Source organism: Eurytemora carolleeae, unplaced genomic scaffold, assembly GCF_000591075.1.
Source record: "Eurytemora carolleeae unplaced genomic scaffold, Eaff_2.0 scaffold351, whole genome shotgun sequence".
Classification (NCBI taxonomy): domain Eukaryota; kingdom Metazoa; phylum Arthropoda; class Copepoda; order Calanoida; family Temoridae; genus Eurytemora; species Eurytemora carolleeae.
Genome location: NW_019396258.1, coordinates 88,038 through 101,239, shown reverse-complemented (window position 1 = coordinate 101,239; position 13,202 = coordinate 88,038). Strand labels below are relative to the sequence as shown.

The 13,202-nt window shown below is 30.5% G+C and overlaps 1 long non-coding RNA gene across 1 annotated transcript; it reads left to right on the top strand.

The window, feature by feature from the left end:
- The first annotated feature begins 8,478 nt into the window (after window positions 1–8,478).
- Window positions 8,479–8,979, top strand: LOC111699528 (uncharacterized). Its single transcript, XR_002764771.1, has 2 exons — window positions 8,479–8,508; window positions 8,600–8,979. It is a non-coding gene; the product is annotated as an uncharacterized LOC111699528 (long non-coding RNA).
- Window positions 8,980–13,202: the final 4,223 nt, after the last annotated feature.

Sequence of the window (13,202 nt, the reverse complement as noted above, 5' to 3'; positions counted from 1 at the left end):
GGCTGGTTTCATAATTGACCAATGATCATTTCACATAGACTCTATGCCTTTTACTTTACAAACGATGATTTTCCGTTATAACTATAAATCAAATGATGTTTTTTATTCACCTAATTCATTATAAAGTTTATTTAACAGCTTTAAAAATTTCGGAATTGAAATGAATAGTCTAGGGAACATACTGTATTAATGTACTCTACTGCATATAATTTGTGAACATTTACATGATTTGTACACTTTGAAGTCCCTTTCAGGCTGAAAGGGACTGAAAAAATTCATACCTTTTAAATCAATGACATCGAAGAAATTAGTTTATTTTTTTATTTTTTAATATATAGCTTATTACTTTGTGTACAATAAAACACTGTTACCTTCACCCATTGGTTAGAACCAGCAGTATAAGAAACAGTGCAGTTTGCATTTAAACCAAACCAATTGGATTGATAAATTGATATATTTTTTGGAAGTAAATAGGTATTATATCCTAACAAATTATATCTTTTATCATTATCGGTTTTCAATAAATGAGACATAATATATTTTAAAATATTATTATTCTAAATAAGCCTAAATAACTTTTCGATTTAGTGTTGTTGAAATATTTTAAACCGGATATACATTATATTGGGTTATGACAAAAAGTTTAAGTTAAATCTTTTTAAATATCATTGTTTAAAGGTTGAGTTTTCTAGGTTTGAGTATCTTAAATTTTGTTCTTATAAAGGCAAAGATCTGACATAGAAAGAAATAAGTTTTAAATGTCTCGCTCTTTTTTCACGGTTTTTTTTTGTCAAGAGTCCGAATTAAATGAAATTAAGCCGCGTCTAAAATCCCCTAAAAACCGGTTTCAATTGAGCGCCGGCTAAAATCTTGAAAAAATTAATACAAATTTAAGTGGAACCAACAAAATTTGAGCAGCGGCTTAGATTTAAACCGAGGCTCAAATTCTTTAAATTCGGCGTTAGGACACCTTCCACTCACAGAGTGGGCAGGGCATGCATGATTTACCACAGCTCCCTGTAAACCTTTATTCAATCAAAAATGTGGGAGATATCGTTGTTTTTTAGTTTTAAAAGTGTTAAATACTGGAAACCTTGTTTCTCAAGCAAAAATGCTGATGTCAATTTATAATGGCTAAAAGAGATGTGAAAATTTCGCAAAAAATGCGAAAATTTCGTGAAAAAAGTAATGTGATAATTTTGCGAAAAAAAAGCAAAATTTCGCGAAAAATGACGGTTTTAAATAAAATGCTAATTTTTTGCGAAAATTTAAAAAAATAGATAAAATTTTGGAGAAATGAAGGGTGTCTAAATTGTAGAGGTGATGTGGCCCAATATGAGCCTTTTTTATTTCAAATATTATTTAACCCTATCACGACGGGGGCTAGGGTGTTATTTCACCCTTGTGGTTTTTTCTTAATAACTTCACTAAAAAACCATTGAAAAATTGATACATTGATAAGTGACACTTGTTAATATTTGTCTAAAAGCAAAATAAATGCTTTGTAAAGTTTTTCCTCCGTACTTTTAAAACTGTTTTAAAACCTCTATAACACCCTTTATTTTTTAATGAGCTGACCTTAAAAAGTTGGATAAGGAACATGTAACACACATCCCTATCTCAACCTTAAAGAATAAAATCATAAAGGGGTGGAATCCCCTCCCCCTCATCTACAATATTCGGCATTTATATCGATACAATAAAGATAATTTTCTATTTGAGATTTGAATTCTTACAAGTTTTCTTAAAATTACAAGGTTACAAGTGCTACCAAGAGAAGCTAGTTGTTAATCTTTTCCTTGTTTCCGTGTTTATATATATCCATGCTGTTTGAAAGCTTAGAAGAAATCAAAATAAAATCGAACGTCAATTTTCTTTACACTGTTAACGCTTGTAATGGAAAAACTTTCCTTACAATTAATGGTTAATGATTAGTGATTCCTTGTTACTCTGTTTCTTGCACTGTGTGAAATATACTAGAATCATCAATTACCCATGCCTGTTTAAATATTGTATTTTTGTTTTGTTTTATGTACACTGTACAATGTACAATGCACATTAGGATAACACATGTAGAAGTCTTAAACAAAAACTAAGGTACATTAGGGTACATAGATTCTATGGATGATGTGACCTAACAAAAGCGTTGTGTGAACATTTTAGGTTGATAAGAGCATTTTTTGGGAAAACCTCGATTTTTGTAAAACATTTTGGAGATAATTAATTGTGATTTTAGACATGCATATATTGATAAACTTTCGTGTTTTGATATAAAAAACTATTTTATGTGTACAGTAAGGACCAACAACTTAGGAATAGGAAATCGACCTTTAGACTCAAATTAAGATTTTAAAAAGTAAAATGAAAAGTAAAATGAGACACAGCAATTGCACAGACAAATTTTAATCAATAAGTGATTTTTAAGCAAGTAAACTTTGCTTTGAAATAGTATCAAATCAAATTTTAGATTGGTTTAATGTCGTCTTTCTATTCCACAGTTTTCTGATTCTCACTCTTTAAAGATAGAAGCAAAATGATACTAATGACAAAATCTATAGACAACTTTCTATAATCTGATAAATTATACCGTTTAACTTAACCTTTAAACCTTGGACTGGATCATATAAAATAAACCGTGTTGATGCATGCGGGAGTGGGGGCAAACCCGATTTTGCACCCCCTCAACATATTTGGCCCACCTCTTGCCCCACCCCGGACTAACAAATTCAACAATCTATTAACTTACGGATTTTTTTGTACTTTTTCATTTAAACCTATAAACCGACAAAAAAGTATTTAAGAAAAAAGGCTAAAAAATTATATCTAATGGGTCAAATCGTGATTGAAAGTCACAACTTTCTGGAATATTGACAGACCGTTAAATCCACGTGGCCCCACACCACTATGGCTCAAAGTGTTAAAAAAAACGGGAAAAAATAAAGTTTTTTTGTCACTACATTACACTACATAAACTTGATTGATATGTCTGGTGAAAAATAAATTTGTTTATAAAAGTAAAAAAAAATAATGTTTTCACCGTTTATTTTGCATGTAAAGGGGAGCTACTTCATGATTTTTTGATAAAATTATTAGCTCAAAATTTCACACTTCTTCTTGTAGCTGACAAAAAAAGAAAAAAGACAAGAAGTCTTCATTAGACGAAAGTTAAAGAAATTATTTTTGAAAAATTATTTCAAAATAATCTTAATTTTCACTTTCTTGGAACATTTTTAAACATTTGATTTTAATAAATTTTTCAATATTTATTAACTTTGAAATTAAATAAGTAATTACTGTGGTGAACTGAGGGGCAAATTTCAACATTAAGTAATACTTATTGGTGTTTAGAAACTTAATAAAAAATGACAGATGCCCAAAGTTGCACCATTTGCAGTTAACACTAGTTAAATATTGCTAGTAAACAACATTTTATGAATATTTTTCAAACCACAGAGAGCTGACTAGATTTAGATAAGTGTTTTTACTTTAAACATGGCTTTTCTGTTAAATAAATAACTAATATTTCGGTAAATAAAATTTAACTTGCTATTGTTATTGGTCAATATGCATTCTGCACGCTAATCATAACGCATTCTGGTGAATTTTAACATAAAAGATATAAATTTATAAGTCTAAAAATCGCTACTTTTGGTTTGCTAAAGAACTTTTTGATGATAAGCTCTATGTTATCAACCTTTACCATTAGCGAAAGAAGACAACATTGTAAACCCCCTTTTGCAGTTATCAAATAATTTAAGATTTGAAGACGCCCCCCCCCCCCCCCCCCACTCTACACTAAATAGAGAATGCATTAGGAATATGTGTTTAAGTTTAGTTACTGTGCACAGAAAAGCAATATGTTGGCTTTTTGGGGATGTCATGATAAAGAAAATTCTTTCTTTCAATGATGCAAAACAAGAACAAGAAAATGGAGATTGCAAGAAAAATAGAGATCTCAAAAAACCAGCAGTTTCTATTATTTGATTATTTTGCAATAAAATTTGTTAAAACCAATATTCAAAAATAATGTTAAAAACTTTTCATATTTTTGTGCTACTAATAGTATTATGCCCTTATTTGGTATAATGTTGACCAAGGCAGAAGATATGCAAACAACTCAAAAATTCTTCAAAAACGACGTGATTGAAATGCTTGTTTTTTATATTTTGATTGCATAATCTTATGCTCAGTAAAATGGGAAATTTCTGTACTGAAACAATTTTAACTTAAAGGTGTTTCTCTTCAAGCCACCATTTTTCTTTGATCTCACAAAAAAAATCATGACTCTTTTTGGTTAAATTGGTGCATTTTTTCCCAGATAAATATTTCATATTTGACCCTGCGTAAACCTTCACTGCAGGGTCATTTGAGTTGTCATTTAAAGTTTGGGCCCGATTGCTTTACCGTTTTGGCATTTATAGAATACTAACTAAAAAGATCTTGAAACACAGACAGTTCCTCAATAATTTTAGTGGAGATACCAGATCTTACATTAAAAACCGACCCCTCTGTTAAAAGATCTTGACTTAAAGATTAATCTTTGATTAATCCAGATTAATCCATCACCATCACTGAATTTTAAATATCTAATCTGTCTATATTAGATCAAACTGACCAAACTTCTTGAAGCTATCTTGTAAAATATTTGCAAAAGTAATTAGCGCACTTTCCAAAAATATTTATGTTGAGATTTTTTTATGGTCAAAATTTGCCATATTTCTTCTTCCAGAATCCTTTCCTGTAGAACCACAGAAGTGTTCCTTGCCTGGTAAAAAAATTCCAAGTTAAGTTTTGAAGGTTTCCAATTGCTTGTTCGTAATACAATTCATTAATTTTTCTGTGAAGTTATAAAATGAGAGTATATTTTAATTAGATTTACAGTCACTAAATAAAGATTAAAGGAAAACAATTTCAATAGTTGCTACCGTTTGAGCTGAAACAAGGGGGGCTGGATCTTAGCTACCTCTCCGTGCGTATTGGCCTGAGTGTACACTTGGAATAGTTTACTGATAAAGGATGTTAAGAGATTAGGGCCTATTCTTACAGTACAAATATCAAATATGCAGTACGTTTTCGGAGTACAGGTGTATGAGGAAATTTTGTATCTTGAATTTTACTCAGTTTTCTCAGAACAGTTTATTAACGATGAAATATTGCTCTGTAAAAGACTGTAATAGTTTATATTCCTGTGAAAATGGAATCCTGCACACGATAAAGGAGTTGTGGACTTTATAATAGTTGCATGGAAAACAAATTCTCCATCTAAATATTTTCAAAAATCACCCCCGAGTTCTGTAATGTACAGATTGACCTTTGGAAGTGAAGTACATGGCCTGTACTTCATCACTCTATATACTATAACCTCGTTGGCTGAAACAAAATGATGTACGGTACAATTTTTACAAATGCTATAGAGAGGCCAGGCTGGTACAAAAGGAGGTATGGTACAATTTTTACTGTTGCTATATGCCTGGCTGGTGCAAGGGAAGGTATGGTACAATTTCAACAGTTATTATAGGCCAGGCTGGTACAAAAGGAGGTATGGTACAATTTTTACTGTTGCTATATGCTGGACTGGTACAATACAAGCGGAGATACGGTACAATTTTAACAGTAACTTTAGGACGGGCAGGTACAATAGGAGGTACAGTACCAATCATTAAATTAATTATTTCTGACCTTTGCAAATGAGCAGATGCCCAAGTCTGAGTCAAAATGAAAAGAATTGCAGTTTTGCAACCTGATATTACAGGTTACTCCACAAACAGCTGAATCGGGGGCGAAATCCTTTTTTTGACAATATATGAATATCTAGAGAAAGGGACTGATTTTTGCCACTTTACTCAAATTTTCTCATCTCTCAATCTTTCAATAAATATCTTTTAAATTTTGTCCAGAAATCCTTCACGGTAACCTTTAATAAAGTATTCGTATTACCAACTTTTGTTGATTTAAAAGTGGAAAACATTTTTTCTTTTTTAAATATTTGGAAAGGAATTAAGTATTTGCCACAAAATCAAATTTCAAATCCATCCTTATATCTGTGAAACCTGATCGTGTAAACCATAGAGTAAAAAAACGAAGAGGAGAAGCTTAGCTCAGATGTACAAAACCAACCTCCCCATTAATTAATTGATAGAGTGGTCGGTTGTATACATCACGATATGTGTACGTATCTAACACTGTACACTTGTTTATAAAGTGATCGTATTTCTAAGGGTGATTTTTGGAATTGACCAATTTTTAGATTTTCTTTCTTTATTTAAATCCATATTAAGTGTCTACCTAATTATCAATACTAATATTGAAATATCTACATAAAACCACCCCTTTATAGAAATACGATCACTCTATATACAAGTGTACATGTGTTAGATACGTACACATATCGTGATGTATACAACCGACCGCTCTATTAATTAATTAATAGGGAGGTCGGTTGTGTACATCTTAACTAAGCTTCACCTCTTCGTTATATTACTCTATGGTATACACCTATTATATTTCAAACTTAGATTATTTGACATAACAGTATTCATAGTTTAAAATATCTAAAGTCTACGACTTTAGGCTGCAAAGATAAAGAGATTATGAAATAAGAGTTTGTGGAAAAGAATTTGTTGACAATTGATATCTATATAATAAAGATCATATATGTATATATAAATAGATTTAGCCTGCTATTAAATGTTGCATCACATTACAGGGCAGGGTCGAAGGAACCCAAGTGTACTATGGGGATGACATATAGGCTAAAAAAATAAATTTTTTTCTTCAAAATTTGAAATTATTTTTTTTTTATATTGTTCCTGACTAACTATTGAGTTTGCCCATGTTACAGCAGAGATTTTATCATTCTTTCTGTACAGTCTAAATATAAATTATAAATATAAAAATATATAAATATTATATACAAGGATTACAAGGGGGCTTTCTGTACAGTCTAAACATAAGATATAAATATAAAAATATATAAATATCACATACAAGGATTAAAAGGGGGCTTTCTGTACAGTCTAAACATAAATTATAAATATAAAAATATATAAATATTACATACAAGGATTACAGGGGGGCTTTCTGTACAGTCTAAACAAAAATTATAAATATAAAAACACATAAATATTACATACAAGGATTACAAGGGGGCTTTCTGTACAGTCTAAACATAAATTATAAATATAAAAACACATAAATATTACATACAAGGATTACAAGGGGGGCTTTGTTATCGTGGAATCCGCTTTAAGCTATACACATTCATTGTACTTAGGTTTTGTTAAATTTTCTTACAATTGTTACAGCAGAAAAATATGTGATTATATTTGATTTGATTTGAGTAAGTGAGTTTTCGTGAGTAAATGGCTTCGCAAAAAATAATTTTTTTACTCTTTTTCTTTTACCATGATTTGATCGTTAAAATTAAAACATTTTCCAATCATACATTTTCCTATTATTTTTTCCATTTAGATGTAAGATGCACAAAATGTATCTAAGAAAGCTAATACAGTTTGCCTTTTTTTGATTTGGTTTACCATCCTAATTTTATGTATATTCGAGGGGGATCACCACTTTTTTTTTAAAAATTAGATTAATAATAATAATTTAAAAGAACTGTAGACGTAATTTTAAATGACCCCATTTAAAGAGTGCAATGTCATAAGTACGCTTAAAACGTTGTAGAATTAAGTCTGAATGATATATCCTTATTTTTCTAACTGAAATCTTATTCTTTTCAATTGTCGCTGTTCTGTTAATGTGAATTGCGGATTTCTCCAACAATGTAAACTTTAAATCTAGCTTTGCTTGAAAAATGGTTATCATATTTTATATATTTGTTGTAAATGCCCTACTCCAATAAATTCTTTTAGATCAGTAACAATCCAGGTTTAAACTTCCGTATCCTTAGGTATCTGTCTTACAAGATGCAACTCAATTTAGAACTCCAGGTTCCTCAATTATACGTTAGTCAATATCAAACCGGATATGACTCTATCTGTATTCTCAGGTACCAGTCTTACAAGATACAACTCAATCACAAACTCCAGGTTCCTCAATTATATGTTAGTCAATATCAACCGGATACGACTCTATCTGTATTCTCAGGTATCTGTCTTACAAGATACAACTTAAATCTAGAATTCCAGGTTCCTCAATTATACGTTAGTCAATATCAAACCGGATACGACTCTATCTGTATTCTCAGGTACCAGTCTTACAAGATACAACTCAAATCTAGAATTCCAGGTTCCTCAATTATACGTTAGTCAATATCAAACCGGATACGACTCTATCTGTATTCTCAGGTATCTGTCTTACAAGATACATCTGAATCATGAATTCCAAGTTCCTCAATAATACTTTAGTCAATATCAAACCGGATATGACTCTATCTGTATTCTCAGGTATCTGTCTTACAAGATACAACTCAAATCTAGAACTCCAGGTTCCTCAATAATACTTTAGTCAATATTAAATTTTCCAAGATGAATTTATCAATATAAAAAGGTAATAGTTGTAAACCTTAAATAACCTTTAGATTGTATGCATAAGTGTATATTTATCAAGTTATATATCTTAACTATTTTGTATATTTCAGTTATGTGCTTTAGACGAGTGTTTAGTGTAAATGAGAAGATTGAAAATAAACATCTATAAAGAAAACTTGCTCATTATATTCACAAGTCTACCCATCGACAAAACTTATTTTTTGGGTCTTATTGAAAGGAAACCTGAAACTGATTCCTCTCAATACACCAGTAGTATAATGAACAGTACTGTACGCAGAGCCGGCATTGTTAGACTGATCCATTCAGTGTCATATAACCCAAATCTATTGCTTTGATAAATTGATATCTTTATCAGAAATTTATTATGTAAAATGTAAGGTCAATTTATATATTCTGACAAATGATACCCATTATTATTATCTATAAATGGCGATAAATGAGAATGTTATAGAATAAAATATATTTTGAATTAGTCTGAACTGATATATAATCGTTTAACTACAGTGATAACCAGAAAACTGTAGAATAGGAAGACTAAATTAAACCAATAATAAGTAGTATTTGATGCGGGTACAAAGTAAATAGTTTTTCGAGTAAATTAATTGAGCCTGAAAGTTGTCTCCCTTTCCCAGAGTTTTCTGGTTATCACTGTATGAAATTTTTTAATTATTTGGAGAATTTTTTTTTCAAGATTTGCCGCCGAATATATTATTATTCAGCAAAGCGCATTTAATAAATAACAATTACATAATAACCAGTAGCCGCAATTCTAACCCGATTTTTCGAACAATTAAATTATGAATAGAAAATAACCCATCTCGTGGTATAATATGTTACCATGGAATAAACCTAGTATAGAAAACCAGACTGGGGTTCATGATAAAAATCTTGTTACATGCAATTTTTAAAGATGCAGAAAAATCGGAAAAATTTGTTACAAACATGTAACAAAGTGTTGAGAAATATTCCATTGATAATTCTAATGTCTATGAAAACAAAAGTTGGTTCAGAATTGAGGCTCTGGCGCAAATACTGTTTTTTGGTTTCATAAAATAATAATATTACAAAACTTTACTGTGGAACTATTTAAAATGATCAATTATGTAATAATATAAGTAATTTATTTTAAACTATTAGCGCTTGTAATGGAAAAATAATATTAATTATTTCCTAATTATTCAGGTTAATGGTTACTGATATACATATGTTATATATCGCTCATTATTTTATGAAGATAAGACTTGTTACAAGGCCGATGATTAAAACCGATAATATCCTGATAACTCTTGACAAAGATAATACTGGGGGTGCCCAATTAAACATGATTATTGAAAGGGGATTTTAAGATCGTCTTTGATATTTAAAAGTTATCCATTGTGTACAAAATTGTACAACTTATCGTGTGGTGTATTTACAGTGGTTTAAAGGTTGCAAGTTCTCACTCAGAATCCCATTAGAATTTTGCCAATTACTTTTTTAATCTTGAAAATAAAAACAAATGCTCAACATTTAATAATGTCTATTGCTACAAAAAAAGATGAGATAGTGATATTAGGCCAAGGCGTTGCGACACTAGTTTAAGCTGACATATTTTTGAAAATTGATGCAACATTTCACATCAGTTTAGATCTATGTGAGATCGTGCAACCTTTAATTGATATGAACTTTGTTATTAAATAGCTATCAAAGAGTACAAACAGTTTGAGGTCATTAGGTACATTTTTAGTGAAAAACCATGACAGTTTTGCATGTAAATTTATGTGAGTAAGGGAGCCACTTTATTTTTCCCTAAAGATGAAGTATCCGATGCTATTTATCTTAAAAAAGGAAAACTGTACTGTGGGTTGGAGAGGAGGAACCATCAATCTTTAAAAGCATTTTGGGGTTAAGAAGAAAAATGTTAACGGAGTAAGCTATGTCAGACTTGGAAAGAATTACATGGTTTAGACTAGATATTAAAGGGAGTGTTTAGGTAAGATTAAAAGGGGTAAAAGTTAAAGCATAGAAACACTCTCTTAAACCTAGGATATATAGGTTTCATGAACACTCCCTTTAAACCTGATGTAAGATATAAATGTTTCATAAACACTCCCCTTAAACCAATAAAATATAGGTTTAATTAACACTCCCATTAAACCAAGGATATTTAGGTTTCATGAACACTCCCTTTAAACCTAGAATATTTAGGTTTCATGAACACTCCCTTTAAACCAAGGATATTTAGGTTTCACAAACACTCCCTTTAAACTTAGGATATTTAGGTTTCATGAACACTCCCTTTAAACCTAGAGGGATATATAGGGTTCATGAACACTCCCTTTAAACCTAGGAACTATAGGTTTCATGAACACTCCATTTAAACCTAGGAGGATATATAGGTTTTATAAGAACACTCCCTTTAAACCTAGAATATTTAGGTTTCACAAACACTCCCTTAAAACTTAGGATATTTAGGTTTCATGAACACTCCCTTTAAACCTAGAGGGATATATAGGTTTCATGAACACTCCCTTTAAACCTAGGAACTATAGGTTTCATGAACACTCCATTTAAACCTAGGAGGATATATAGGTTTTAAAAGAACACTCCCTTTAAACCTAGAATATAAAGGTTTCATAAACACTCCCATTAAACCTAGGAAATAAAGGTTTCATAAGCACTCCCTTTAAACCTAGGAAATATAGGTTTGATTAACACTCCCTTTAAACCTAGGATATTTAGGTTTCACATCTATTCTTGGCCTCGGGAAACCATCTCTAACAGAATAGAACTCAATTCAGTTTACTACGGAACTTTCACCTTCTAGGATACTCTTATATATCCAAATGTATAGTCAAGAATACTCTTATATATCCAAATATATAATCTAGGATACCCTTATATACCCAAATATATAATCTAGGATACTCTTATATATCCTAATATATCCTCATTTGCACTCCAGGATGCCTCTTATATATCCAAATATATAATCTATGATACTCTTTTATATCCAAGTATATAATCTAGTAATATATAATCTAGGATACTCTTATATATCCTAATATACCCTCATTTATACTCTAGGACACCTCTTATATATCCTAGCATATCATCATTTATACTCTAGGATACCTCTTTTATATCCTAATATATACTCATTTATACTCTATGATACTTCTTGTATATCCTAATATATCCTTATTTATACTAAAGGATACCTCTTATATATCCAAATATATCCTCATTCTTCATTTATACTCTAGGATACTCTTATATAACCTCCAGGATATTCTAATGTGTACTACATGATATTTTTTGTATATCCTCCTGGATACATCTCATATATTCTCTGTATCCCTGCATGCTGTACCTGTATCTGTATCATTTGTATCCTATTATCCAATTTTTCCATTAATATCTCATATCACTAATCCTTTATAGAACTCTAAGAACCATCTTCCAGTAATAAATCCTACACGGAACTCTGACCAAAGATTGGAAAAAAATTCATAATAGCCCATATTTTAAATACTAAACATTTATTTATGAAGGATCTTGAAGATAAAAGTTGTTCAAGCATTATGATTGAACAAATGTATAAATCTAAAAAGAGTTGAAATATGCAAGCTTTGAAAAGTGAAAATTCAATTTTGAAATCTTTTATTGTAGATATGTTGGGTTGAGGGGATAATTTGAATATATTTTAGTTGGTGGTTTTCATTCAAGTTGGTGGGTTCAATTCCCGATGTTGGTTTCGATTCGAATAGTTGGTTTCGATTTCAGTTGTTGGTTTCGAATTAAGTTGGAGGTTTCAGTTCAAGTTGTTGGTTTTGATATTAATAAACGGTTTAGATTAGAATTAAAATTTTGATTTGTCGGGGTTTTGATTTCAAGTCGATGGTTACGTTTCCAGTTGTTGGTTTTGTTTCCAGTTGTTGGTTTTGTTTCCAGTTGTTGGTTTTGTTTCCAGTTGTTGGTTTTGTTTCCAGTTGTTGGTTTTGTTTCCAGTTGTTGGTTTTGTTTCCAGTTGTTGGTTTTGTTTCCAGTTGTTGGTTTTGTTTCCAGTTGTTGGTTTTGTTTCCAGTTGTTGGTTATGTTTCCAGTTGTTGGTTTTGTTTCCAGTTGTTGGTTTCTATTTCTGTTCTTAGTTTTGATTTTAATAAACGGTTCGATAAGATTTATAATTTTGATTTAAGTTGGGGGGTTTTGATTCGTTGAATTCCATTAAATTCGTTGATTTCCATTCAAATTGGTGTTTTTAAATTAAATCAGTGGTTTTGATTATAAATGATGGTTTCGATTCCAGTTGTTAGTTTCGATAAAATTTTCGCTCAGTGTCCCTGTAAATGATATATTTGCAAGAATGTGAGTTTTGAATTCAGTAAGAATGATTTAAGCAACAGGTTGAACAATTTATTTAGATTGCTTCTTTTCAGAACTGTTATAATATTTCTCCTCTACTCCCTTAAACCATGCAACACAGTTTATCTTCAGTAGGAGTAAATTTAATAAACATGGGTCAATCTAAAAAACATTTTTCTGAGTTTTTACAGTCCATATTTAGTTTTCATTGTGTAAGAGTGATTCGTCCCAACTCTATTTATCTAATCCCTGTGTTTTTGTAACCTGATGCCGTATAGCTTTGATTTTTAAACTATGAATTATGCTTGATAAAAAAATTTAAGATGTCGCAGGTTTACACATTCAGGT